This window comes from Oryctolagus cuniculus, chromosome 2 (assembly GCF_051225735.1).
Source record: "Oryctolagus cuniculus isolate XC-2025 breed Fujian yellow rabbit chromosome 2, ASM5122573v1, whole genome shotgun sequence".
Classification (NCBI taxonomy): Eukaryota; Metazoa; Chordata; class Mammalia; order Lagomorpha; family Leporidae; genus Oryctolagus; species Oryctolagus cuniculus.
The window spans coordinates 34,529,501-34,557,233 of record NC_142868.1 but is presented as its reverse complement, the minus strand read 5'-3'; the positions used below and the strand labels follow the sequence as shown (position 1 = coordinate 34,557,233).

The following is a 27,733-nucleotide window of genomic DNA, read 5'->3' as shown; positions in this document are numbered from 1 at the left end:
GTACTGATGGCATCTCTGAGATGCCTCCGGGCTTATCTGCACTGATTTTCATGTGGCCAGTTAGTTGGGTTTGCACCAGCCCTGGGGCCCCACTCAATCTCGAACCCTTGGAATTTACTCCCTGGATTCCTAGAGGCCCTGGCGAGTCCATCTGGAGCCTTGCCCTGCGTGACAAGGGGGCCCCTCTTTGCACTCAGATCACAATCAGAATCAGCCCAGTGGGAGGGGCAAGGAGAGGTTTCCAAATGCCTTCTCTAGATACAATGAGAATTCCCCTTGGCCCAGAGCTGCTGGGTCAGGAAAATGACATCCAACTTCTTACTGTGGACACAGAAATGATAGGCAGGAAATCATGACCAAAGGGACATTTCTTCATTCAGCAAATATTTACTGGGCATCTCCTCTGCACAGGCAGCCTGCGAGGGCTTTGATTTATAAAAATAAGCCATTGTTCCTCGCGAACAAGGTCAGGTACACCCACACAGAGCTGTGATGCGGGAGACTGGTGTGGCGGTAGAGGTCTGTGTGAAGGTCCAGCGGTCTCAGAGCAAAGATGCCTCCCACTGCAGAGGGCGGGACGTGGTGGATGGGAGATGACGTCACACAGGTGGTCACGGCAGAGCCTTCCAGAACGAAGCTCTCTGCAGACAAGTGTTGTAAGGCCTAAAGTTGGGGAGACAAAACAGGCTGGCTTGAATTCCTCCAGAAGTAGGCCCAGAGATAAGGACTTGGGCACAATCTTCATCTGGGAGATGGCCCCAAACAGAAGTAGGGGAGTGGGAATGGAAGGAGGGTGTGCCAGCCAGACACTGGCCTTCGTGGGGGATTGGATGTCAAGCCCTGGCCCCTTAGGGGTCAGTGTAGAACGTGGCTCAGTGGCTCAGTGTCTTCTCCGCGGGAGGGCAAGGGTGCTGGAGGGGGAAGTTGCTTCTGGCTTGCTCTGCTGGGGGTGCCCCCACAGTCAGTGGAAAGCCACAGAAAGAGTCATAGGTATTTGAAGCAGCTTTTACCTTGTCCAGGCAAATGCATCTGCTACAGAGGACCAAAGGCACACAGATGTGATGAATGCACAGTAAATTGTAGCTCATCCTGGAAGTGGAAAGAGGTAAAAGTGGAAGCCAAACTGTGTACATTGTTAAGGAGCTGGCTCTTCGCCTCCCCTCCCCTCCTTCCCCTCTTCTCTTCTTCCCCTCCCCTTCCCTCCCTTCCCTTTCTTCTTTTCTTAAGATTTACTTCATTTATTTGAAAGGTGAAGTAAGAGAAAGAGAGAGAGAGAGGTCTTCCATCTGCTAGTTCACTCCCCAAATGGTCGCAACACCCAGGACTGGGCCAGGCTGAAGCCAGGAGACTGGAACTCCATCTGAGTCTCCCACCTGGGAGTACTTGGGCCATCTCCTGCCTTCCCAGGCCATTAGCAAGGAGGGGTCTGAGGTGGAGCAGCCAGGAACTGAACCAGTGCTCATACGGGATGCTGGCATCACCAGTAGCAGCCCAACTCACAATGCCAGCCCTAGAATCTTCCCTCCCCTTCCCTTCCCTTTTTTTATTTGAAAGTCAGAGTTCCATAGAGAGAGGAGAGACAGAGAGAGAGAGGTCTTCCATCTGATGATTCACTCCTCAATTGTCTGCAACGGCCAGAGCTGAGCCAATCTAAAGCCAGGAGCCAGGAGCTTCTTCTGGGTCTCCCATGTGGGTGCAGGGGCCCAAGGACTTGGACCATCTTCTACTGCTTTCCCAGACCATAGCAGAGAGCTGGATCAGAAGTGGAGCAGCCGGGACTTGAACCGGTGCCCATATAGGATGCTGGCGCTTCAGGCTAGGGTGTTAACCCCGCTGCGCCACAGCGCTGGCCCTAGAATCTTTTTTTGACTGGGGATGGGTAGGCATTGGAATGCTCATCTCAGATGAAACAAGTGCCATGCAACCACATGGCTGAGTGACACAGAGCCACAGGCCCTAGCAATATAATGGGTAGACCAATCAGTAGCACTTACGTGGACATGAGTGAATTGTTCCTTCATCTGTACTCTCAGTAAAGCAGGGCCCTTGTAAGGGCCAGCACTGTGGCATAGCAAGCAAAGCTGCTGCCTGCGATGCCAGCATCCCATGTGGGTGCAGGTTCAAGTTGTGGCTGCTCCACTTCCAACCCAGTTCCTGGCTAATATGCTCGGGAAAATAGAAAATGGCCCTGTGTGTGTGTGTGTCTCCCTCTGTTAACTCTATACCTTTCAAATAAATAAAGCTGTTAAAGAGGCGGGGCTCTTATATTATTCTAATAATAATTGTACCTGTCCATGCTTACTCAACTGACCATCAATATAGGGATTATGATTTCATTCACCAGCTCAGGGATTACACAGCCCAGGACAGGGACTTGGTGATGGATGATTAGTTGGTTTATACACACAGCTCTGCCCAGTGCTGTTTACTGTGTTTATAGCAGGATTATCATTGATCCAAAAGGGCACTAAGTTCTGTTTACATGTGAATTTTGGAAGTGGATCAGAAAGGGGTTGGTGACAGGATGGCCTGAATCCTTTTGGAATTCCTTCGTGTGAGCCTGTGGGGTTCACAGATGACATGTCCTTCCCCCAGGCTGCTCCATCGTGGCCTCAGTGGAACTGTGCCCAGTGATCGGTTCCATGGGAGACACTTTGCTGCCGTCCTGATCACTTCATAGGAGCTGGACTTTCCCTCTGGCCTTGGCCAACTAAGTGTCTCAACTCCCTCTTTCTGCCTAGTTGTTCAGCAGTTGCTTGTGATTACCAACCAGAGAGAGAGGCCAGCACTGTCATTCAACAGGACCGTTTTCTGAAGTGGCTGGGTGACCTCTGCAGAAAATCCCCAGGGAAAGGGGGCATGTCCTGATGGTAAACAAGAGGCCAATGGCAGCAACTCAGTCACCCAGATCACTTCTGGAATGAGGTTCCATCCCCAGCGATTCTGACACAGACCTCCAAGCAGAGAGAGTTAGTAGGGCCCCACTACTACAGAGTCCTATAAAGAATGTCTTAGAGGTCATTCAATCCATCCCCCTGTATGCTCACAGCCAGACTGAATTCGTTCAACAATGATACTTCAAAAATTTTAGGAAAAGAGATTCTTGATATTTTTATAGTAGGATAGGAAGTTGTTTTCTCATTAGGATCCGAAAAGTGTTTACAGGTAAGAAGCTGCTCCTAAAAGTAATAGAATTTATGTTCTGGAAACTCATTTCCTAGAAAATTGAGGCCAAGCCAGGACCAAAACATGTCCCTTGATCTCCAGTTGAGAGACTTGCTTCGATCATTTATCCAGTATTCCTTGAGTGCCTAGCTTGTGGACCTCTGCGTGTGCTGGGGAAACACAGCCCAAGACCATTTCTGCCTCTCCACAAGGGTGCTTATCAACCCAGCTGAGCAGATGTTTGCACTGAACTAACTGTAACCAGCTGTTACCAATGCTACATCAAGGGCATGTTCAGATGCATCTGGAGCCTTCCCAAGGGCCTTTTTCTAACAAAATAGGCATCGGTATTCATCACAGATTCCCAGTGCTTGCCCTTCTACCTCCTGCTTCCTATCTGTATGTCCACTAAGACTTGGACACACACATAACGGCAGTTCTGCAAATCACTGAGTTTTATTGTGAAAACAGAACAGACACATTCCCACCTCGGGTTTACGGTGTCAGGCTGTTAGTTGGCCAGAGAGCTCAAAGGACTGGGGCCTTCCCACTGCTGTGCAGTGGAAACGTGGTCCCTGTGCTCATTGTGCTGGTGATAAAAGGAAGAATAGAGAGAAAGAAAATCTTTGGATTTGTCCACTTTTGTTGCAAGAAACCGTAATGATACACTCAATATTTTTGAGTGGAGGGATGATGTGAGTCACTGGCACGTGGACAGTTGTCATTGCCAGAGTAACCAGTTGAGGTGGGAATGTAATTTTGTTTGAGTGATACTGTGTCAGTCATGCCCTGAAAAAAAGATCTGGTAGACTGTTCTGGTTCTCACCTTTGAAAAAGAAAAAAAAAAAAAAAAGCATGGGTTTTACTAAAGCTTAGAAATGAGATACAATCAGGAAGACACTTTCTGAAAACGGGGACATGAGGAGGGAAATGTCCCTTGGGACAGATAGGTCCACCATGGCTATTTCATGACTGCACATTTAACAGCTGGACGTGGACCCTGGGTCAGTGATGCACCGCAGTGGAAATGCCACTTGGCTTCTGGAACTGACTCTCATCTGCTCTCCTCTTGGTAACTGCCTGGTGTCAACTGCCTGCCTCTTGGCTGGACACTGTGGAGAATCTGTTTTGACCAACTCACAAGGGCCTCCTCCCCTACCTGCAAATCTCCACCTTGCTGCTAATTTGACGGATGGCCGCAGGAAGTCATTGCCTCCTCTCTCTCCCTTATCACGTTCAACTGGTCATTGACTTGTCTCATTTCTCTTCAGTCGCCGCATCAGGCAGGGTTCAAGTGCAGTCCCTAGAGATCACAGCAGTAGATTTCCATTTGTAGTGAGGACCTTGGGGGTGATATCTGTAGCAGAACTGCAGAACTGGCCTGCCAGGGGGTAGCTGCTGCTCTGCCCCAGCCAGGAAGGTGGACGTCGGTCAAGCACCCCTGGAACTCCTGCCTCCAGGGACAGGCCACTTGCATTGCAATTGAAGGATCAGAAAAACACCACGGCTGTGCAGGTCCCAGGACCGCTCTGTGTGTTTCTGACTGTGCTTGATGGAAGAAGCAGCAGAAGCATCCGGGAATCTGACCAGTTTTTACTTTACCCTTCCAAATCTTGCACAAATAGGTCTGTTGATCAGAACTCACATGATACTTGGAAATTTAACTACAAGGGAATCTGGGAAATGTAGTTTTTAAAAAACTTTCCAGCCTCTCAGTACAGGAAGGCACACTGAGGGGTAAGTGAAATTAGATCATACACAATATCTACCCCATTCAACATCTCTATTCTTTAAAGATTTATTTATTTATTTGACAGAGTCACACATAGAGAGAAGGAGAGGCTGAAAGAGAAAGAAAGAGAGGTCTTCCATCTGCTGGTTCACTCCCCAGATGGCTGCAATGGCCAGAGCTGGGCTGATCTGAAGCCAGGAGCCTGGAGCTTCTTCTGGATCTCCCACGTGAGTGCAGGGGCCCAAGGACTTGGGCCATTCTCTACTGCCCTCCCAGGCCATAGCAAAGAGCAGGATTGGAAGTGGAGCAGCCAGGACTCGAACCGGCACCCTCATGGGATGCCGGCACTGCAGGCGGCAGTCCTACCCACTGTGCCATGGCGCTGGCCCTCGACATCTCTAGAGCAGCCACTACCCTAAGACTTGTCATCTATCGCCTGAACCTTGGAGATTCCCTCATTGCCAGTCCCTCTGCTCCCAGTTCTTCCCTCTTCAGTCTCTTCTCTGTGTTGTGTTTGTTCCTGAAATGCACCCTTGATCCTGTCACTTCATGCTCAAAATCTTGTCACTCATAAGAATAAGACCCATTTCCCCTTCCAAGCTCTTAATCTCGGGGCTCCAAGCCACCGTGCCACCCGCAGATCCTGCCACTCCACCACACCCCTGAGAGTCAGTCTCGCTGGTTCCAACACTTCCTAACTCCACCCTCCATCCTCTCATCGTCTGTTGTGTGGTTTTCCTGACTAGAATTCCTCACTTCATTTTCAAAAAAGATGTATTTATTTACTGGTTCACTCCCCAAATGGCCACAACAGCCAGGACCAGGCCAGGCTAAAGCCAGGAGCCAGGAACTCCATCCTGGTCTCCCATATGGGTGGCAGGGGCCTAGGTCATCGGGTCATCTTCGGCTGCCTTCTCAGGCACATTGGCAGGGAGCTGGACCAGAAGTGGAGCAGCCAGGACCAGAATTGGCACTCGGCAATATGGGATGCTGGGCCACAATGCCAGCCCCCGGCCTGGCTTTCCTCTTTAGCTTATAAATATGCTAAGGTGTTTCTTGTGTCAGAAAGCAAGCTCTGCCTTGATCCTCTGGCTAGTATTCTACCCCTGTTCTTTGTGTCATAGTCTGCTGTTGGTGGTGGTGGTGGGGGGTTCTACACTCTGTATCTTCACTCCTTCACCACCCATCCACTGCCTTATTACTCCACTGAGATCACCCTTGTCAAAGGCACCCGTTATCTACCACCCGTTATCTACCACTGCTAAACAAAATGGTAGATTCCCCATGGTTCTTAATCCTTTGCCCCACTTGGTATGGTGACCATGCCTTCCTTCTTGAACCCAATTCTTGCCTGGACCACCACTTCCTTCTTAGCCTTCTCCGTGGGTTCTTCTCCCTTTGCCAGGACAGAGTTCCTGTCTCCAGTTCTCTTCTCTGCTTCCCACAACCTCTGGGTGATCTCATGACTTCAAGCCCTACCAATTTGCTGCCAAGACATTAAAGCCTTCCTTGCCCTTGGGTGGGATACCATCCTGCCTGCCCAGAGCACCCAATGAGCTGCTCAGTAAGCCTATCTGGGTAAGTGTCCCCTAGACAATCCCATGTAAGAGTTCAAGGTTGTATTCAAGTGTTGCTGCCATGACCTCCTAGCTGGTCTGTCTGCTGCTGCTCTGAGCCCCTGCAGCATGCAGTAAGGCTGCACCACAAGCGACCTTGTTAAACCTCACATCAGACCACTCAGTCTTCTACGCAGTCTCCCACTCTGCAAGCCATCAGAGCAAAGCCAAAGTCCTGACGATGACCTTTGAGCCGTACCAGGTCGTACACCATCTGCCCCATTATCTTCCTACCTCACTTCATCCTTTTTTCTCCACGCCTCTAATCCAAGTCCATCAACCTTCCAGCTGTTCTTGAATGTGCGAGTCACACGCTCGCTCTGCCTGGATGCACTTCCTCTGGGTGTCTGCACTGCTTGTTCCCTAACTGTATCCACTCCCTCTCAATGTCACCTTCCCTGACTACCCCGGAAACACTGTTACCTGCTCCAGCTGTATTTTTCTTTCTTATTTTTCTCTTCTTTTTCATGCTCCATTTTTCTTCTTAGTATTTCTCGTCTCAAGCATGCTTTATATTTCACTTTATTGATTTTTTTAAAGACATTTTATTTATTTATTTAATTTTTTGACAAGCAGAGTGGACAGTGAGAGAGAGAGACAGAGAGAAAGGTCTTCCTTTTGCTGTTGGTTCACCCTCCAGTGGCCGCCGCACTGAGGCCAGCGCACCACGCTGATCCAATGGCAGGAGCCAGGTACTTATCCTGGTCTCCCATGGGGTGCAGGGCCCAAACACTTGGGCCATCCTCCACTGCACTCCCTGGCCACAGCAGAGAGCTGACCTGGAAGAGGGGCAACCGGGACAGAATCCGGCGCCCCAACCAGGACTAGAACCCGGTGTGCTGGCGCCGCAAGGCGGAGGATTAGCCTAGTGAGCTGCGGCGCCGGCCAAAAGACTTATTTATTTGAAAGTCAGAGTTGAGAGAGAGAGAGAGAGAGAAAGAAAGATCTTTTATCCTCTGGTTCATTCCCCAGGTGGCCACAATGGCCAGGACTGGGCCAGGCAGAAGCCAGGAGCCAGGAGCTTCATCTGGATCTCCCACGTGGATCACAGCGGCTCAAGCACTTAAACCATCTGCTGCTGCTTTTCCCAGGCCATTAGCAGGCAGCTGGATAAGAAGTGGACCAGACAGCCCTTGAACAGGTGCCCATATGGAATCCTTATGTTGCACATGGCAGCTTTACCTGCTATACCACAATGCTGGCCCCTATAGTTTGCTTAAAAAAAAAAAAGGCAGGGGCCTAACCTGCTATGCCACAACACTGGCCCCCATGTTTACTTTATGTTTTTTGTCTGTCTCCTCCCACCATAAATGACCTCAATGAAGCTAGAATTTGTGCCTCTTTGTTCACTGCTGTTTTCCCAAGGTCTAGAACGGTGACTGGCATAATGAAGTGCTCAATAAATATTTACAGAATGAAAGGTTATTTCTACTGCACATCTTCCATGTCTGTTGTGTCACCCCTGTAATGCATTCACCCTCCCATTGGTAGTCCCTCTACCCCCAGGACTCTCCCCTCTTCAATGTACATTGAGTCCTCTCCTCTCTGTCTTCTTTGCTACCACGCTGGACTGCAGCAGGTGTGCCGATCTGATCTCAGTGCTGCCCACTTAAAACCCATCTGAACTTCCCATCATGACAACTTTCCTCATCAAGTGACCTCCATCAGTGTCTCAGTTCATCTCTCACCACCACCATGCAACCCTCCAGCCACAGGGGACACTTTGCCTTTATACTCCTGCGCTTAGCATCTCTCTTGTTCCTTGGTGATTGTCACCCACCTCTTCTTCACGTGGCCAACTCCCAGGCAAGTGTCCAGCCTCTCAGCTCTGACATCAGCTTCCCCAGACCAGCCCTACAGTTAGAATACTAGGGCACTGCCACAGCATCCAGGGCTTATGTACTGTATGGCCATTGGCTAGTTGCTTGCCTTTCTCTGGAGAATGGGAGTCCTGGAGGACAGGAGTTTGATTTCATGCATTTTTCTATCTCCAGCATGAGGCCCAGATTCCTATCCATAGTCTGTGCTTGAACAGTGTCTGTTGGATAAAACAATGAATGGGAGGGTGAATGAATACTCCCAAGAGTAAATACTCGGAGAGTGTTTAAAATGGCCTGGTGCTGTCCCAGGCATCCTGCTTGTAGAGACCCGCAGACTCTTCACAACGCACTTACTGAGGTGAGTAGTGACCGGGAATCTATGGGCCCAGCGTGAGTAAGCTGTTTGCTCACAAACAGTAGCAGAGACAGGATTCACACTTGGGCATCTTGCGTTCTTAAACACCATGCGTGGACTGTGGATGCATGGATGGATGGGTAGATGCATGGATGGATGGGTAGATGCATGGATGGATGGATGGATGGGTAGATGCATGGATGGATGGATGGATGGTGGGTACAAGGGCATTCAGGGCCAGAGAAACTTCTGAAGCAGAGGTAAGAATGTTGGAATTATTTTTATGTGGCTTTTATGATTAATAATTCTAACCACACTTGCAATTAATTCTTTCCTGTAAAATAACCACTATGTTTTTTTTTAATCTGTAATTTATTTATTTTGAGAGGTAGAATTGCAGACAGAAGGCACAGAAAAGTTTTCCATCCGCTGGTTCACTCCCCAAATGGCCACAATGGACACAGCTAGACCGATCCAAAGTCAGGAGATTCTTCAGGGTCTCCCACGTGGGTGCATGGTCTCCAAGCACCTGGGCCATATTCCACTGCTTTCCCAGGCCATCAGCAGGGAGATCAATCAGAAGAGGGGCAGCCAGGACACAAAGCGGCACCCATATGGGATGCTGGCGCTGCAGGCAGAGACTTAGCCCACTATGACATAGTACCGGTCCTCTTCATCTTGTTATAAAAAATATACTGTTATTCATTCTCAACTGTGACTCAAAACTTAAGATCCTAGATGAACTATATCTTAGCTCCTTTAACCACACCTTTAAATATTGGTATCATGGGGCAAGGCATTATAGACTAAACCTCTGCCTGTGGTGCGGGCATCCCATATGGGCACTAATTTGTGTCCTGGCTGCCCCTCTTCCAATCAAGATCTCTGCTATGGCCTGGGAAAGCAGTGGAGGATGGTCCAGGTGCTTGGGTTTCTGCAGCAGCATGGGAGACCCAGAGGCGGCTCCTGGCTCCTGGCTTCGGATTGCCCAGGTCTGGCCTTTGTGGCCATTTGGGGAGTGAACCAGTGGATGGAAGACCTTCCTCTCTGTCTCTCCCTCTCTCTCTCTGTAACTCTACCTCTCAAATACATAAAAATAAAATCTTTAAAAATATATAGATATCATAGCCTAAATGTTGAGGGAGGTCTTTTCCACGTAGATCCACATTCACGTATTCCTTCAGTAGACGCTCACTCTCCACTATGTGCTAGGCACTGTTCTTGACACTTGCAGTCTCACAACTGAAACACACGGGAATGCAAAACAAACCCAGATGTACTTGACATCTTCACGAGGCACTGGGGTCACAGGCTCTGGACCTGCACTGCCCGGATGAAACCCTGCTCAGCCAGGCTGTGCCTGTGGGACCTCAGCAGTGTCAGTGCCCTGCTCTGTGTGTTGGGCTCTCCATCTGTACAATGGGTGTGACAGCAGTTTCTGTCTCATGGGGCAGGTGTGAGGATTAGATGGTTAACACCTGTGAAGTGTATGGCACAGCATCTGGCAGATCCTTGTGCGTAGTAGCGACTTTATGTCGGCAGTCGTTCCTGATAAGTTACTGCCGAATGATCACGCTTCTAACGTGAGGCTGCTTTTGGTTATGAAATAAAGTCTGCAGATCTCCTCTGGTGGGGAAAAGGCCTTAAAGGGATACAGAGGAATTAACAGCTTCTGTTGCCATAACAAAACCAGGTCTTGGTCTTGAGTGGGCCTTTAAGGGCCTATAATTTACATTAGCACTCCCTCCATCTCCACGGGGCAGACTTTGGCAGCGCTGTGTGTGCAAGGAGGAGGCAGGTCAAGGGACTCCTTGCATGGAAGGCCTCTCTCAAAATGAAGGATTTGGCTCCTGAGATTAATGTTTGGAGTGAACCCCTGCTATACTTAATTCCCTTTTCTGTGAACTCAGTGCATTTTTAAAATTCAGTTAGGGGCCCTCCTATGGTGTGGCATGGAAACCACAAACCCAGACTCCCTTCTAATAGACTTCTGAATGGCCTGCCTCATCCCAGAGGCGGATGGCTGCCTTCTGGGCTGGCCGCTGGGCTTAATCCTTTGCATTACAGTGCCCTGGAATAATGTGTCTTAAATTTGCACATATTAGATCCAGTGGTGATTTAATATGAAAATTGAAAATGAAAAGTTTTTTAGAATAGGCTCACACGGATACGGCCACCATATGGACAAAGGAGAGGCTGTAGAAGCCGTGGCGCTGAGGGGTTTGTCTGGGTCAAGATGCATGTTCTGGATTCAAACAGGGCTTGTTTTCTGAGTAATCTCTGGTGGGAAAATGTCCCCAGCCTCTGAGGGAAGCTCGGGTGCAGGTCACTGGCTAAATTCCACCTAGCAGTAATTCTTCTGTTTCAGTTCCAGTTAGGGGGAATGAGGGGAAGGAGGAGAAAGTAAAATCATTGAGAAGATGCTGCCGGTATTTACGTCCAAAAGGTCAGCTCCCATAGGAAATGAAAAAGCACAGGGCGCCCCAAGTGAAAGTCAGTTGTTTATCACGACTTCAGCACTGCCATAAGTCACCACCACATAGGAAAATACCAACAGTGACATCAGCAAACGGATTACGCAGCCATTGCATTGCCAGGCATTGATCTACGCTCGGTGTGTTTATTTACTACACAGCCTGTTTAGGCCTCACGTGGACCATTTTCGTACTTGGTCTTTAATTTTTTTTTTTGGTTGCTTTTGAGGCAGAAAAGGAATATAGCCTTTTACTGAATGCTTGGAGTTCGTCTGTGATCTTTAAGAAAACTGACTGATGAGTATTGAAAACTTGCACTGTGTTGAGCGCCGTGCGTTGATTCGTGTCATCTCACTTCATTCTCACGATGACCCTACAGCTGGGTCCTGTCCCTGGCAGCAAGCTGAGGCCTGCAGAGTTGGGGAACTTGCCCCTGACCCCGCTGACTTCCAGCCCAATTCTGGGTCTCGCTGGCCCTCTGCTCTTCACAGAATTGGCCACTTACTATGGTCAGGACACCTCACTTGTCTCGGGACACTGATCTTTGGTGGGGTTCATTGTAGGTGTCCATGCCTCCGCAATGCATAGGGTGTAAACCCTTGGCCAGGTCCTCCTGGCCTCCTGGCCCCTGCACAACGAGGAGTCAAACCAAGATTCTGGAGCTCTCTGATCAGCTCCCAAACTGGATGCAGTTCCACTAGCATGGAATAGTGAAAAGCAGGGGAAAATGTAGCTCTGCTACTTACTAGTAACCTGGAGCAGTTGCTGAGAACATCAGTTTCTTCTGTGCAACACGGCGCTGTAAATGAATTGGCGTTACCCCTATTTACCTCACACAGTTGTGATGATCAAAGGCGATAATACAAGGAACCTTCAAAAAGTTCGTGGAAAATGTATACTATGAAAAAAGTACAGATAGATTTAAAAAATTATTTTGTACCAAAACAAACTTTCTAATTTTCCCATGAAAATTTAAAGTTTATTTCATTACTTTAAAAATATGTATTTATTTGAAAGGTAAGTGATAGGGAGAGAAGGGAGAGAGAGATAGAGAGGGAGGGAGAGAGGGAGAGAGAGAGCGAGCGCTTCCAGTCATTAGTTTGCCCCCCAGCGCTAGGCGGAGACTGAAGCCAGGAGGTAGGACTACAATCCAGGTCTCCCATGTGGGTAGCAGGAACCCGATTACTTGAGCCATCATTGCCATCTCCCAGGGTCTACACAGGCAGAAAGCTGGAGTCAGGAATCAAGCCCAGATACTCTGATATGGAACTCAGGTACGGTAACTGCTAAACACCTGTTCTTTCCATGAACTTGCCCCGTGTCTGTCATTCTAAATGCTATGGGAGTGTTTATTATTATATTGTGGTTCTCTCCCAAGATCAGAAGCTTGTTTTCCTTTAGGGTGTCTTGGGTAGTGTTACTTAATCTAAGATGTAAATTATGGGAAAGAAAATTCTTTGTGAGCCAAGGAGTAGGTTTTTTTCCAGGTACAAATGGAAAATGGCAGCTCTAGATTACCTCCTATGTGCCAAGAATCGTGCTGAGAGTTCATCGCTCATTTAACTCACAGAGAAATCCACAGAGGTGGATGTTACCATTTTGTAAAGGCAGAACCTGAAGCAGTATGGTCCGCCTCACACAGCTAAGAAGTAACACTGAAGTTCAAAGTCAAGTCTAGGGGAAAGCAATGTTTCCCATGTTCTTTGTAGTCAAGAACACTGCCTCCAAGGCAGAAGGAATGCAAAAGGCAAGGGGCCTGGAAGACAAAAATGCCCCCAAGAATGGAATTTGCCTGAGGATAACAAATAAACAAACAAAAACCAGGCATCAAAGTCAGCCACAAAAAAGAAATGATGAATGGTAACATTCCTTTTGCTATAGCCTGCATCTTAAAAGATGTTTTCTTTCCACCACATCCCTGGGCAGTGGGAAGTAGTTAGGAATAAGAATTATACCCATTTCACAGGTGCCAGTGAGTAAAACTGAGAAAGGAGCAGAAAAGCCAGGCACCTTTGAGAGCAAGTAAGCAGCTCAGAAGGGCCAGGGAGCTGACTTCCTGGTCCAGGGCCTCCTCCAGGGCTGCCCTGCCTTCCACACTTCCACACCTGCTTACCATTCCTGGTCATCATTCCTCAGGCTTTCCTATGGGAAAACATGCCCCCAAGTGGAAACATGGGTGAGCCAGACAATGTTCCCACCTGAGCCCCTTAGCTCAGAGGGTCCCTGCCAGTGAGACAAAGTCCGGCCAACACGGAGCTGGGTTTTCTGGCTGTCTTACAGCTATGGAGCCTTGTGCATGCCTGGTGTGGCGAGAGAACGCAGGATTCTCACCACCCGCTGTTCACAGTGTACAGTGGCCTGCGTGGACCAGGAACGGATCCACATTCAGAAACTCCGGGAATGGTCTAGGTTCGATGTTGCCATAGAAGAAGACATGAACCCAAAAGGATCTATGTTTCAGAACCCTTCCCTGGTCTTTTTTTTTTTTTTTTTTTTTTTTTTTTTTTTTTTTTTGACAGGCAGAGTGGACAGTGAGAGAGAGACAGAGAGAGAAAGGTCTTCCTTTTGCCGTTGGTTCACCCTCCAATGGCCGCCGCTGCAGCCGGCGCACCGCACTGATCCGATGGCAGGAGCCAGGATCCAGGTGCTTTTTCCTGGTCTCCCATGGGGTGCAGGGCCCAAGGACCTGGGCCATCCTCCACTGCACTCCCTGGCCATAGCAGAGAGCTGGCCTGGAAGAGGGGCAACCGGGACAGAATCCGGCGCCCCGACCGGGACTAGAACCCGGTGTGCCGGCGCCGCAAGGTGGAGGATTAGCCTATCGAGCCACGGCGCCGGCCCCTTCCCTGGTCTTAAGGAATGCTTTTCCCTGAAGGTAGTAGATGCTGCTGTTTAGATCTAACTAGACCTGGAGACTAGACCTGGCCTCACCACTCTACGGAATTCCGGACTCATCCGTGAGATGAGGAATAAAGGCTGGATGGATCAGCTCGGGTCAGCTGGTGAGAGCGCTCCACTGTGAATGTGATAGGATTATGGTTTCTTTCTGTAAACGTGAAGATAGCTAGGGATAGAGGGTGGAGGCCGGCGCTGTGGCGCAGCCGGTTAAAGCCCTGGCCTGAAGCACCGGTTCTAGTCTCAGCTGCTCCTCTTCCAATCCAGCTCTCTGCTATGGCCTGGGATAGCAGTGGAAGATGGCCCAAGTCCTCGGGCCCCTGCACCCACGTGGGAGACCCGGAGGAAGCTCCTGGTTCCTGGCTTCGGATTGGGGCAGTTTCAGCCGTTGTGGCCATCTGGGGAGTGAACCAGCAGATGGAAGACCTCTCTGTGTCTCGACCTCTCTCTGTAACTCTTTCAAATAAATAAAATAAATCTTTAAAAAATATTCACGGGACATTTTAAACATCTTCCCCTAGCTCACACTGCTTTTTACACAACAGTGGTCGCTACCTGTCCAGCACCGGCTTCTCACTGAACTGGGTGGCAAGACAGCAGGTCAAGTGTCAGAGTCCAGATCAGAAGGAAGCACGCACAGGGTGGGCTGCTGCTGTTCCGTGAACTTCAGGGAACACTCAGCACATGTCTCTAGGGCTCTTGTCACTATCAAGAGAAATGAAACGTAGTCGGACACCCCTTTACAGACTTGATTTCCCGTTGCCTTCAAGACTGCAGACATCTCATCACTGGGGTATTTCAGAAGCAGAGGGAAGGTCCAATAACTCGCTGATGGCCTCAAGGCTGGTGAGTGGCCGCCCTGGGTCTAGACCTTATTTAAAACATTGTCTTACTCATTTATTGGAGAGGTAAAGGGAGTGACAGAGAGCTTTGCTGGGTTACTCCTCACACACCTGCCCAGGGCTGCACAAGGTGAGGCCAGGGCCCCAAGTCCTTGAGCCATCCCCTCTGCCCCTCAGTGTGCATTAGCCCGGAGCTGGTATCCGAAGCAGGGAGATTCAAACCGCAGGTGTCCCAAGCGGTGTCTTAACAGCCCGGCCAAACCCTGCCCCCAGAGCCCACTTCTTTCTGACGTCACCCTCCTCTCGGCTCAGTAAATAAACAGCACAACAAGAAATCCTGACGCCCCCACCCCCCCACCCCCCGCCCCGGCCTGGTGGGGTCCTAGCATTCTGTATGTGAAACTCCCTTAGCCTGCACCGAACTCTGGAACAAACCCCTCGCTAGACAGGAGCCCGATGAGAAACTTTTTTTTTTTCTTGCTTCTTTTCGGTTGATTTCAGTTGAATGACACTGCACCGAAATCACAACTCCGTTTCAGGTTCCTGGTGGTGCCTGCTTCCTCTTCTAGTTTGTTTAGTCACCGAATTGGATTCCCGTTGACCCATTCGGCGCCTAGCCCGCGGCCCGGGGCTCGGCTGAAACGCGGGAGGCTCCTGCACGCCTGTATAAACAGGTAAGGCGGCGGGGGTGGGGCGCGGGCTGCGGGATGGGGCTGCGGTGGGGGCGCGAGCCAGCTCCCCGGGGACCAGGCAAGGTTAGGAGAGGGCCGGGCTGCAGTTTCTAAATGCAGTGTTTTTTGTTCCCTTTCTAGAAACCAGCTGTAACTCGAGGTCAGGGCGCACGAACGCGGGCCACTGGAGAGTCGGCAGCGCCCAGGCCCCAGGCCCCGCGGCGAAGGCCCCGGCAAAGGTCAGGGCTGCGTCCGCGTGACGTTCCTTCCTGCGCTGTCCCGGCCATGCTCTGGCCCAGGTGAGGACACTCGGGGAGGCGGGCGCACGCGGGACCCTGCCTACCTGCTTCGGCGCCGTCTTCGCGAGTGGGAGCGCGGAGGTGGGTGGCACCGATCGGCCGCAGGGTCCTGAGCCCTCCAGCCTGGCTCCGGCCCGGTATCCCCGAGCAGGGCGGGGACCCAGGTCCTCAGGTGGAGCAGGTGCCGCTCGTGGGGCCGGTGCTGGACGTCCGAAACGGATGGGACTCTCTGAGCGGAGGCAGGAGCCCACCCGGTGAGGCCCCCAGCCCGCGCCCCTCCAGGCCGATCTCTGTTTTAACCTTCGGCTAAGGTATCCGTGGCTCCTCAAACAACAGGAATGTTGCGCTGGCCTTGCGCCAGCCGAGGCTCAGCGAGCAGGATACAATTTCAGTGCAGATTTACGGGAAGTTGCCAGTGTTGGGAGTAAAAATCTGGTTTGGTGAGTTTAAGGGAAGGGAGTAGACGAGGAGACAACCTTGCTACTGTGCGGCGGATGGCCTCGGCAGCGGGGGAGGGCCGCGGGCACGGGAGGGAGGGGACCGGGGAGGGCTCGCAGACCCGGCGCGCAGCGCTCCCGTGCGCAGCCGGGCTCCGGGCCGCTCGCCTCGCCTGCTGCGGACTCGGCGCCGCCGTGCAGGGGTCACTGCCCCGGCGCCCCCTCCGCCGGCTCGGGACTGGGAGCAGGCAGCCAGGGCTGGGGGACGTGCCCTCGGGGAGAGCCGGTGGCCTCCGCAGGTCTCCAGGGCGGAGCGGTTCTGAGCGCCTGGAATCTCCATAGCCTGGGAGAGGAGCGCGAGCCGCCCTGTGGCTTTAAGCGGCGCGGTGGGGAGTAGCCGGACACTCCTTATTTCAGTTTTACATTAAAAAGAGGGAGGCCCTGGAGCCCTGGAGCCTTGCAGTGTAAATTGCTACCGGGGCTGTGAATGGTGTTAGTTTCTCAAGTGGGCGCCTCCAAATACCTAACCGAGGTAAGGGGGATTTGGGGTAAACCTTTTAACTGCTGTCTCTTAACTCTTCCTCGTGGGTCCCGAGTTTCTGGAAAATTTTTTTTTTTTCTCTTTGAGGCCTTATCTCCCTCACTTGCTCTCCCTCCTTCCGCCTCTGGTAAGATTCGTGGGAAATCAAGGGTTTATAAAAAGACTCGAAAAGCGTCATTTTCTGGAAGAGCAGATAATCATACTCATTCAGCCCCATTATGTTTCCTGTAGTGATGGAGGTTTTTTTTTTTTTTTTTCTTCCCCATAAAAGTAACCGGTGTTTTCATCCCAGGAAACACGCTCGGGCTGTGGCAGGCACAGGTGAGTTTTCGACTCAGATGATTACAGTGAGATTGAGGAAGTATTCAGGATCAGAGGCTTCTCATTTAAGTGTTAACCAGGGCAGAGGGGGGTCTTCCTGCCACCCCTTACCTCGGAAGGTGCCCCCCCTCAGGGGAGGGCCACTTGCTGTTTCCAGTTAAAAACCCCATCTGGAGGACGGGGTAGGGCTGTGAAATTATGACAGATGACAAATCAGCAGGCGCCGGATATTTAAGAAATCAGTTAAAATCAGTGGAAGTGGAATTTTTCAAATACGTGACTCATTTTTTATTTAGGCAAAAGTTCAGCTAGTTCCGGGTACTGGCCCAGGGCATTTAAAACTTATCAAAGTGATTAGAAAGAGGCCATCCCAAGGTACTTACTTACCGATGGCTAATGATTTGAACTAAACCGCAACCAGCTTTTTTTTTTTTCTGGTGGCATTTAATGAATGATGGTCTCCCAGTATTATCCCAGTATTTCCAGTATTAAATACAGATTAAACTTGTATTTAAAAATTTTATGGTGAAGTCCTACGAATTTTCCAGGGAGGGAAGGGAAGCAGAGGGTTGGCAACAGAACGTGAAGTGAAGTGCTGGCCGCAGTGTGGAGCCCCAAAAACTTGGCTGTTAGACCAGGAGCGTTTGAGAATTACAGGTGCGAACTGTAAAAGGTAAAAAGTTGTCAGCTGCATGACCACAACCTCCAGACACACCAGCGCATCCCAGCGAGAGCAGAAGCGAGCACTTTGTCTTGCTCGCGGTTTATATGATCCTGTCGGGCAGTCTGATGGTCTGAAATCTTGGAGGGAGACCAGACCAGGTCAGTCTGAGAGGTCAGCAGGGCAGGCGGAAATGGAGCAGGTGGTTCAGGGTTTGGTATTTTTTCTCGCCTGCCACCTTCCACCTGTTCCGATGGGCACATGTGGGCCTCTCCGGCCTCATCACTGCAGACTGGGAGAATGGGGACTCGAAACTTTTCCTAAGCACCCAGCCTCTTAACTTTCAGGGTTTATTAAGTAAAGAAGTAGCAGAAAAGAACAAAGCCGCCAGGCTGGCTCTGCTACCCTTGACCTGACTTGGTAGGCCGCACCTGTCAGATGAAATTGTTTTTGGAAGGTGTTCCAAGTGTGAATCCTGATTGAAGATCTGTCATCTTCCCCTTGGTTCTGGCCTTAGCAAATGTGCGTGGGATTAAGAATCCACATCACGGTTTCACACCAGCCTTTGTCGTTTTAATAGTCAACATAATTTTGATTCCCCGCTGTACTCCTCCAGACTACATGCTGAAAGGAGTCTGCCCAGAGCAGTTGGTGATTCTCAGGGCGAAATAAAGACATGTGTTCCCTATGCCTGCTCTCCCTAGTTTTGGTGACTAAGTCAGGTTTTTTCCTTCACCTGATAACTACGTTCTGATTCCAGTAATCGAAGCTAATCTCGGTAATGATTTAAACTTGTAAAGTTGAACTAGATGGAATTACTTATAAGTGACTGTAGTTGCTTTCCAAATTCTACTCTTGATATCAAGATGAAAATCATGTCCCAAACGATTGCACTTTAACTGCTATAGAAAAGTAGTGGCCTGGTTCAGACAGGTGTCCAGCTCCACCACAAGTCCCCTCCTGATTTTTTCAGGAGTGGATCTAGGGGGTACTGGAGAGGGGAAGGAAGTTTTTCTTGAAGTTGAACCTAGGCTCAAGTAAAACTGTGATTAGGTTACCCCAGGGGCTCCATAATCCTAGAAAAACTTACACTGACAGGTGTAAGGTGGGGCCTTTGATGGGGGACTCATAGGACTTAGCAAAGGGCTAGGTTGTTGTATGAATCTGGAATTTGTGTGCCAAACTTGTAAGAAGTGACAGTGGAGACATGAAATGCAGCTTGGAGTGCTTGTCAGAACGATTCCAAGTTCAAGGTTGGATTGGAACATTTCCGTGGCTGGCCTGATGGGGAGAGAGCTTTTTCCTCTTGGGAGCCGTCTCTGTGTCTTGTGATGATGTTGCCTTTCTGGTTTGGTACCATGCGAGGTGTGTGTGAGTCAGGCCTCCCCGCCACCTGCTCCAGAGAGCCACTGGGTTGCGATTTTCCACAGTGGCAATGCAGAGATGACTTGGCCTTCACACCCTCACTGGAGAAATGATCATAGTTGTTTAATTGCCACGTCAGGTTGTTGCAAACGGCTCTTGCTGGGGAGGTTTGGGGGAAAGGGCCCCTTGCCACTTGGTGTGTGTGGTCTGAACCATCCTGTCAGAGAAACACTCCCGAGCCGGGCTGAGCTGGCCTGATGTCAGATTGCGGCTTTCCCGGCTGGCTCCTCTCTCAGCATCTAGGGGGAGGCGAGCACCTCTCCTCCAAGAATCTCTTCTCCATTGTTCTGAGAAAGGCTTGGGCAGGAGCAGTCCGGTGAAAGTGGAGAGGGAGCACTTCCCCATCGGTGTCCTCACACCACTGCGGGGGAGCCGGCCGCGTGGGAATCGGAGGCCTGGCCCCTCCCCACTTTTGTAATCCAGATTCTGCAATAGACACTGACTTGAGGGAGTTCCAGATATCATCTCTTGTACAACCAAAAGTAAACTGATTACAAAAGACACAAAAAGCACTCCCCCACTCTGCCTTTCCTCCACTTTCTGTAGTGGTTTAAAGACACCTGGAGGAAAAAAAAAAAAAACCACAGCCCCCCCCCCCTTCAGTTTATGGGACTCCCATGTATAGTATGAGCATTTCCCCACCCCCAGCAGGAATCTTCACTTTTTGTCATCCAAGGAACATGGTTTACATAAAAATGATTTGTGGGTGTGTTTCGATGTTTGCAGTTTCTGTGTTTATAAAACACAAAACCCAAGTCAACGGACAGGCTAGGAGATAGGATTGCGCTCTCGACCCTCCCGCGGACCCTCCCGCCTTTGGCTTTAGAGGGTGGGGGGTGGCATTTCTGGGAACAGCCCAGTCTCTGCCAGCTGATGGCCAGCTGCGAGAGCTGGCACCTCAAGGAGGCAAAGGGAAGACCCTCTGTGATTGGGCCAAATAGAAATACTTGAGTCTCAGCAGATTCCTCGTTCTGCAAAATGTGTGTTTCACTTCTGGATTACAGCGAATCATGTTAATCAAGAAAACAATTTCTAGTCTTCCCAAATCACAGTACTTATCTTTGGGTATGTATGAGGGATCTTCAAAAAAATTCATGGGATAATGGATATTATAAAAAAACCCTACGGATTTCTCTTTTTTTTTCTTTTTTGCACCCAAATGAACTTCGCTTTGGATTCTGTTTCCCTTGAACTTGCTGAGGTACCCTCAAACCTGTTGGTGGTTCTACTGATTGGGGTAGCCCAGGGCCGAGCCCATGTTAGGTGCCTGGGGCTACGGGAGCTGAGCGAGGGCAGCTGCTGACTGCTGCAGCCCCCGGTTGTGCTTTGCTTATGCTCCTAGTCCATTTGCTCTTATTCCCCAGGGTGCCCGCCCGCTGGGGTGGAAGACCACCAGTTCCCAGAAGGTGTGGATGGACCACAAGCCACCCATGGGAGCACAAGAGTTAATGATATGTACCAGTGGGCAGCGGGTGGGTGCACAGTGAATGCCCGGCATTGTGCAGCTGACACAGGGACAGGAGGCCCATACCTTACCAAGGAAATGCCAGCCTGCGAAAGTATCCGCCTCTCAGAGCCCTGAGACCTGGCTCTGTCATTTTTTTAAAAGCATTTCACCTGCCAAAAGAAAAACAGAAGTGCTCAAGGCCTTAAGGAAGTGGAGCGGGTTTTTCTCAGGTGTGGCTTCTCTGAGAGCGAGTGGAAGGCCATTCTGAAAATGTCTGTTTGGACCCTTCAGGCTCAGGCAAAACATTCTGGGTCCACGTCGGACAGGTCAATAGCCCCGTGACTTGAGTTCTGAAGTGGGTTTCCGTACTCTTTGTTTGTGGTCATTTTAAAAAATAAAGATGTGGTTCTCAGGACACCTAGCTCTTGCCAAGGTTAGACCCATCTTCTCGGTAGCCTTGTCAAGACAAAGTGCCTTTGTGTGACTACAGCTGGAGGATTTGGTGACACAGAAAACTCACTGCAGCTTCTTGATGGGAGAGTCAACAGCCTCGTGTTTTCGTTGGTGTTTGGTCTATTCCGCCGGCTAATATCTGGGATGTACTTCTCCACGCAGGTGATCTGACTATTTTAGACTTGCCTCGGGGAAGAATGTATTCGGGGCTTTACCTAGGAGCTTCGATTATAAGAGTGAAAGCCACGGTGTGCTGAGCTCGGCTCTGTGCCGGTTTGTTTCTAGGATAATCAACAAAAGTTGGGTCGCACGTGGAGAGAGAAAGGGTTTCGCTGGAGTGAAAATGGTGGTTTGGGGCAGGGTGTGTGTGTGATATGACTGTACGAAGTTCAGACTCCCTAGGTGACTTGTTTCCACTCCTGGCTCTGCCGTGTATTTCTTGTGACTTTAGGTAGGCTGCCTAACCTCCCGCGGATTTGGTCTCCCCAGCTGTAACGGGCCTCCCTCACCGTGTTGCTCTAGGGACTGAAGAAATGATTCTTTTGTACCCGCGCCACGTGGTGGGGTCTGTGTGATGTATTACGGCTGACTGCACTTCAGTGTTTGAAATCTCATCCCTATTCCACGTAAGGGTTTTCTGTTATGGCCTCTTCTGCAGGTTGGAATCCACAGATCTCTTCCAAGTAGCACTTTGGCTTTGATCAAATACTCATGGCCCTTGTAGCCAGACCCTATTCTTTTGGTTATTGTATCTTAGTTGTGCTACTGATGGAGCAAAAGTTATTTAGAGTAACCAGGGTGCAAAGGACTTAAATAGTTCCTATTATGAGTTTTGAAAAGTTATTTATTTTCATTTTATTTGAAAAGCAGAGAGAGAGTGAGTGAGCTTTGATCTGCTGGTTCATTCCCAGATGCCCACAGCAGCCAGGTCTGGCCAGGCCAGGCCAAAGCCGGGAGCCAGGAACTCCATCTAGTTCTTCCCCCGGAGTGGCAGGGACCCGTGTAAGTACTTGAGCCTTCACCTGCTGCCGCCCAGGGTGCACAGTAGCGGGAAGCTGGAATCAGAAGTGAATCGGGGACTCTAGACCAGGCACTCGTTATGGGATCCAAGCATCCCAAGTGATGTTTTCACTCCTGTGCCAAATGCCTGCTGCTATTATGAGTTGCCTAGGTCACTTTAATTAGTCAGAATCAGAATGTGTAATACGGGCCTCTCCCAGAACCCTGCATGTCTTACCTGTACCCAGGGCCGTTGCACCACTGCTTCCTGTCGTACCTGTGCTATTTTTCCTAGCAAATAGAAAGTAAGTTTCTTGGTGGCAGGATTTGTGTCTGCATAATGTTTGCATCTCCTAGTGCTTCCAGTTTACCAGTGAGTGCTCAATAAATGAAATGAGTGTCTTGGCCTGAATACATTCCTGAAATTAAGACTTTTGCATTCTGTGGGTATGTATGTGTTTTAAATTCATGGAAAATGGAATTAAAAAGTAAGTTTGTTTTCATACAGAAAACTTTGAAAGCCCACACCTAGTTTTCCGTAACACACATTGCTTATGGACTTTTTAAAAGGCAGACTTACTGAGAGGGAAAGACGGAGATTTTCCATCCCCTGTTGCACTCCCCAAATGGCCACAAAGCCAAGGCCAGGAGCTTCTTCCAGGTCTCCCACATGGGTGCAGGGGTCCAAGGACCTGGGCCATCTTCCACTGGCTTCCCAGGTGAATTAACAGGGAGTTGGATTGGAAGTGGAGCAGCTGAGACTTAATCTGGCGTTCACATGGGCTGCGGGTGTCACAGGCAGCAGCTTCCTCCATTGCTCTGCAATGCTGGCCCCACTTGTGGACTTTTTGAAGGCTTCTCTATTTATGTCCTGTTCATTTAGATGACTTTGCCATGTTTGTTTGTTTGTTTCCTTCCTTCCTTCCTTCCTTCCTTCCTTCCTTCCTTCCTTCCTTCCTTCCCTTTTTCTCTCTTTCTTTCTCTCTCTCTCTTTCTCTCTTTTTCTCTTTCTTTTTTACTTATTTATTTTATTTTATTTGAAAGAGTTACAGAGAGCAGTAAAGTCAGAGAGAGGTCTTCCAAATGTTGGTTCACTCCACAGATGGCCACAATGGCTGGAGCAGCCCGACCTGAAGCCAGGAGCCAGGAGCTTCTTCGATTCTCCCGTGTGGGTGCAGGGACTCAGGCACTTGGGCCACCCTCCACTGCTTTCCCAGGCCATAGCAGAGAGCTGGATCACAAGTAGAGCAGCCAGGACTCGAACTGGTACCCACATGAGATGTGGCACTGCAGGTCCGGGTTTTAACCTGCTACGCTACAGCGCCGGCCCCTACTTATGTTTTCTACAAGTATTTTACTAGGTACAGGAAATATGACAGAGCTGTAGCGAACTCAGGAATAGTCTGTACCATGCCTCTGGCAAGCTGGGGCAGGGGCTGGAGGAGGGCTGTCACAGCCCCTTGTTGTTGAGTTTATACCTCGCTTTCTTCCATTTCCTTTCAATAATATATATAATAATGAGTAGAGGAAAACACATTTTCTCAAAATCAGAGAGTGGACAAAGAGGGGAGGGGCAGTGTCGTTGTCAGCCTGGGAGCCCCAGCCGTGTGGCTGTGCTGGTGGCTGGTGGCTGCTGGTATGAACAGGAGAGGAGGGAGGCCAGGTGGCAGGATGTCCACAGGAGAGCGTTGCTTCCAGTGAGATCCTGTTTGCAGAGCAAAGGGATTCAAACAGCAAGTTAGCTCTTCCCATTGGTGCAAACAGTAGTTTGGCCCAGGTTCCTCCTTTGCATTTTGCCCTGCATTGTGGGTTCCAGGATCCACCCCAAGGTATATGAAGACTTGCCAGTGAGTAAACAGAAACTGCCAGCTTGGATGCTACTAATGAGCCCAGAGAGGAAGCCCAGAGTCCCCCCCACCCCCCACCATGGGAGCTGTTGGGGGCACACAGACCCTGACATGAAGTGGTGACACCTTGTTCTCGCATGTCCTGGTAAGGTGTGAAGGGCCTAGTACTTTCCCTGTGGTTCGAGCAGGTGAACGGACTCCTCATGGGCCCTGCACTGTCTTTTCTCGCTGTTTCCACCTCTGCCCTCAGCCCTCACCCATGCAGGAGGCAGTATCTAGAGTGATGTTTGTTCTTTTCTATTCTTTTTTGTTCTTCTTGCAAGATTTATTTACTTAATTGAAAGTGAGAGCTACAGAGAGAGATCTTCCATCCACTGGTTCACTCCCCAGATGGCCACAACAGCTAGGACTTGGCCAGGCCAAAGCCAGGGGCAGGAGCCTCTTCCTGGTCTCCATGTGGGTGGCAGGGGCCCAAGCACTTGGGCCATCTTCTACTGCTTTCCTAGGCTATTAGCATGGTAGGCAGTGGCCTGACCTGCTATGCCACAATACCTGTGCCCCCCCCCGCCCCTTTTTTGTTTATAGAAAAATGTTCTTGAGATCCTTTTGTTTTTTTAAAGGATTTTAAAATTTTCAGCTATAAAACAAACTGCTTATATTGTGCCATAAATAAAAACCAACAATAAGGCAGGACTGTATATAAACCAAGAAGACGAGTTTTGCAGAACATGTGATAATGCTTTATAATCATAAGTCATCCAGTTTTAGAAATAAAACTGTTAAAGTCACAAATCTTCAAAGGGTGCACACAGGACACCCTGGACGCGGGGACAAGCTGTGGTCTGCCATTTTGTACTGTTCTCACGTTTTTGAAACCTAAATTTTTTAGAGCATAGATCTGTTCTATATGCTTAACTTCACACAGGTTCGGTGTTTTTTTTTTCCTCTCTCAAAGACGATGTGATAGAGGCACCAATGACAATGCTTTGTTCCTAAGAACCTTGCAGCAAGGTGTTGTCTCTTTTAAGTGTAGGACTTCAGAGGCAGAGGGGAAATCCTGGATGAGTCCCCTCAGCCGCAGGTGGCTTCCGCTGCGGTGCTCTCTAAGTGGCATGGAGGGGGACGGCCGCTCCCTTGGCTTCGTCTTATCTGAACCCTGGTGGCCTTGGTGAGTGCTGCCACTGGCAGTGGTGACCCTCATGGCTTCCTCCGCAGCATGTGGTGTCTTGCAGCTTTGGGAAATTTCCATCAGTTCATCCACTTGCCCAGAAGGACCTTCTTATAGCTTCTGCAGAGTTGTTCAGTGTTGATTGCTGGGTGGAGTGACGTTTTCAAACAGAAGTCAGGTGCATAGGCCGGCGCCGCGGCTCACTAGGCTAATCCTCCGCCTTGCGGCGCCGGCACACCGGGTTCTAGTCCCGGTCGGGGCACCGGATTCTGTCCCGGTTGCCCCTCTTCCAGGCCAGCTCTCTGCTGTGGCCCGGGAAGGCAGTGGAGGATGGCCCAAGTGCTTGGGCCCTGCACCCACATGGGAGACCAGGATAAGTACCTGGCTCCTGCCATCGGATCAGTGCAGTGCGCCGGCCACAGCGCACCGGCTGCAGCGGCCATTGGAGGGTGAACCAACGGCAAAGGAAGACCTTTCTCTCTGTCTCTCTCTCTCTCACTGTCCACTCTGCCTGTCAAAAAAAAAGAAGTCAGGTGCTGTCAGTCCCCTGTTGAAGACTATCTGGCTCTTGTCTGGAAATATGTTGTATTTCCAGTCCCATTACCTCTTTCACCGTGGCTACTCCCACTTTGCTGTAGCCACAGTTGATTCCGTCATGGAATGTGACAGGTGTGTTCATGCCGCTGGGCCTTTGGATTGGCTGCAGCCTCTCCCAGAGCCATCTTCCCTGAATACCCTGTAGTTCATTTACCTTTCACCTCGAGGCGGGCTTTGCTCTGCCTTCCCCGAGGTGTGACAGCTCCAAGGTGGGCTTTTGGGGCAGTAGTGAAGCTGCTGCTTGGAGTTCCTGCATCCCAGGTTGGAGCACCTTGTTCAAGTCCCAGAAGGTTCTGATTCCTCCTCTTCTCGTCCAACTTCCTGCTAATGTGCCCCTGGCGAAGCAGCAGTGGCGGCTCAAATAGTTGGGTTCCTGCCACCCATGTGGGAGACCCAGATAGAGTTTCAGACTTCTGGTTTCATCCTGTCCTGGCTGTTGCAGGCTTTAGGCAGTGAACTGGTAGCTGGACAATTTCTACCTGTCTGTCTCTCTTTCCCTTTGCCTTTCAAATTAAAAAACAGAACTACCCAACAGTTCCTCTTTCCTGCTAGTGTGTTCTCTCTCTCTCTCTCTCTCCCTTCCTTGTACACTCTGGTATTTAAATAATTGTATGCCTTCTCTGTCTGTCCCACTAGAGTATCTCTGGTTTGTTGGGTGTCCCAGGCAGCGTCTGCCACAGAGTAGGTGTTCTGAAAGTATTTGTTGAATGAATGAATGAAGTAGACAGGTTAAACCCAGCACAAGTATGTCGGAAAGTGCACGCTAGCTGGGTGTTTTCCTTGCAGTAGAGCCGCGAGCACACCTCTCTGAAGGAGCCTGGTTTTCCTCCCCTGTTAAGCTGCCCTGTCTCTGCGGTTTCATTACTGCCTGCACCACCATGCGCCCTCGATGGAGGCCGATGACTAAGTAACCTGCGAGGCAGGGCCAAGTGGGGATGTCGCAATCATTTCAGCACTTCCCAGTTTCCAAATCAAAGCCTCCTCTTTGGCAATCTTTTTGTGATTTCCATCGGCATCTTCTAGCCCTTTGTTTCGAAGCAGCCTTGTGAATTGCCTGCCCTACAGATAATCACGCTTGACTAACTCATGTTATTAGATTATTTATTACTTTTTCTATTGTCATTTAATGATAATTAATGATTCTTCTGAAAGTCACTGTCAAGATTACATTTTCTAAACTAGCTCTTGACCTTTGAAATTTTTCCAAATGCCAGCTGCTGCTGCACATTCCATCTAGAATTTTCTCAGAAAGCTCACTTAGGTGTTTTGCCTTGATCTGGCGTGAAACCCAAGTGCTGTATCATTGTCTGAGTCAGTATTTTCCTAGAACCTTTGTTGAAGACCCTGCTCTTGCCTTTTCCTGAGAACAAAACAACTTCTTGGAGGCAGTGCTGTGGTGCAGTAGATTAAAGCCATGGCCTGTAGTACTCACATCCCAAGCGGGCACCGGTTTGAGTCCAGGCTGCTCCAGTTCCGATCCGGCTCCCTGCTTAAGTGCCTGGGAAAGCATCGGAGGATGGCCCAAATACTGGGGCCCCTGCGTTGACATGGGAGACCCGGATGATGCTCCTAGCCCAGCCCTGGCCTTTGCAGCCATTTGGGAAGTGGACTACTGGATGGAAGATCTCTTTCTGCCTCTCTTCTCTGTAACTCTGCCTTTCAAATAAATAAATAAATAAATAAATCTTTTTTTTTTTAAAAATTAGTGAAAGGAAGCATACACAAGAAAAATGCACAGCAACTTATTCTTTTAAAATGGATTAATCTCTAGCAAAACTTATTTAGAAAAAAGTGAGTATTCCAGTAATTTTACGAAACCAATAACCTCATGATCTGTCATGCTTGTTTGCTAGCTCTGGCCTCATTCTCACTTTTGGACAGTAACTGTGGTTTGGCAAAATTGTTTTCCTTGGCGTTTGGAGGTACAGCTCCCTCTGTGCCTTTACCTGCCTTATTTATTTCTGCAAC

At 49.8% G+C, this 27,733-nt stretch overlaps 1 protein-coding gene and 2 long non-coding RNA genes across 17 annotated transcripts in view; 2 read left to right on the top strand and 1 right to left on the bottom strand.

The window, feature by feature from the left end:
- Window positions 1-14,606, top strand: part of LOC149127725 (uncharacterized) — a 36,832-nt gene extending 22,226 nt beyond the window's left edge. The window contains exons 2-3 of the long non-coding RNA XR_016229867.1: window positions 4,983-12,436; window positions 14,038-14,606. This is a non-coding gene — a long non-coding RNA (uncharacterized LOC149127725). The remainder of the gene's footprint in view (window positions 1-4,982; window positions 12,437-14,037) is intronic.
- On the bottom strand, window positions 368-16,053 carry LOC103352485 (uncharacterized). Of its 8 annotated transcripts, XR_016229861.1 has the most exons (6): window positions 15,914-16,050; window positions 14,613-14,762; window positions 4,325-4,468; window positions 3,654-3,754; window positions 1,011-1,089; window positions 368-663 (listed from the first exon to the last, which is right to left on the bottom strand). It is a non-coding gene; the product is annotated as an uncharacterized LOC103352485 (long non-coding RNA). The 8 variants fall into 8 exon arrangements; XR_016229859.1 differs by lacking the exon at window positions 14,613-14,762; XR_016229860.1 differs by lacking the exon at window positions 14,613-14,762 and having other exon boundaries at window positions 4,339-4,468.
- Window positions 15,278-27,733, top strand: part of RBM47 (RNA binding motif protein 47) — a 171,106-nt gene continuing 158,650 nt past the window's right edge. For 2 of the 8 annotated variants that reach the window (XM_089327103.1, XM_017350800.4), the window contains exon 1: window positions 16,452-16,838. The gene's annotated coding sequence lies outside the window, so the exon portion shown is untranslated. Of the gene's footprint in view, window positions 15,574-15,633; window positions 15,951-15,987; window positions 16,124-16,172; window positions 16,310-16,451; window positions 16,839-17,118; window positions 17,169-27,733 lie in introns of those variants that run through there. The other 6 variants (XM_089327098.1, XM_089327099.1, XM_089327101.1 and 3 more) reach the window with 6 other exon arrangements.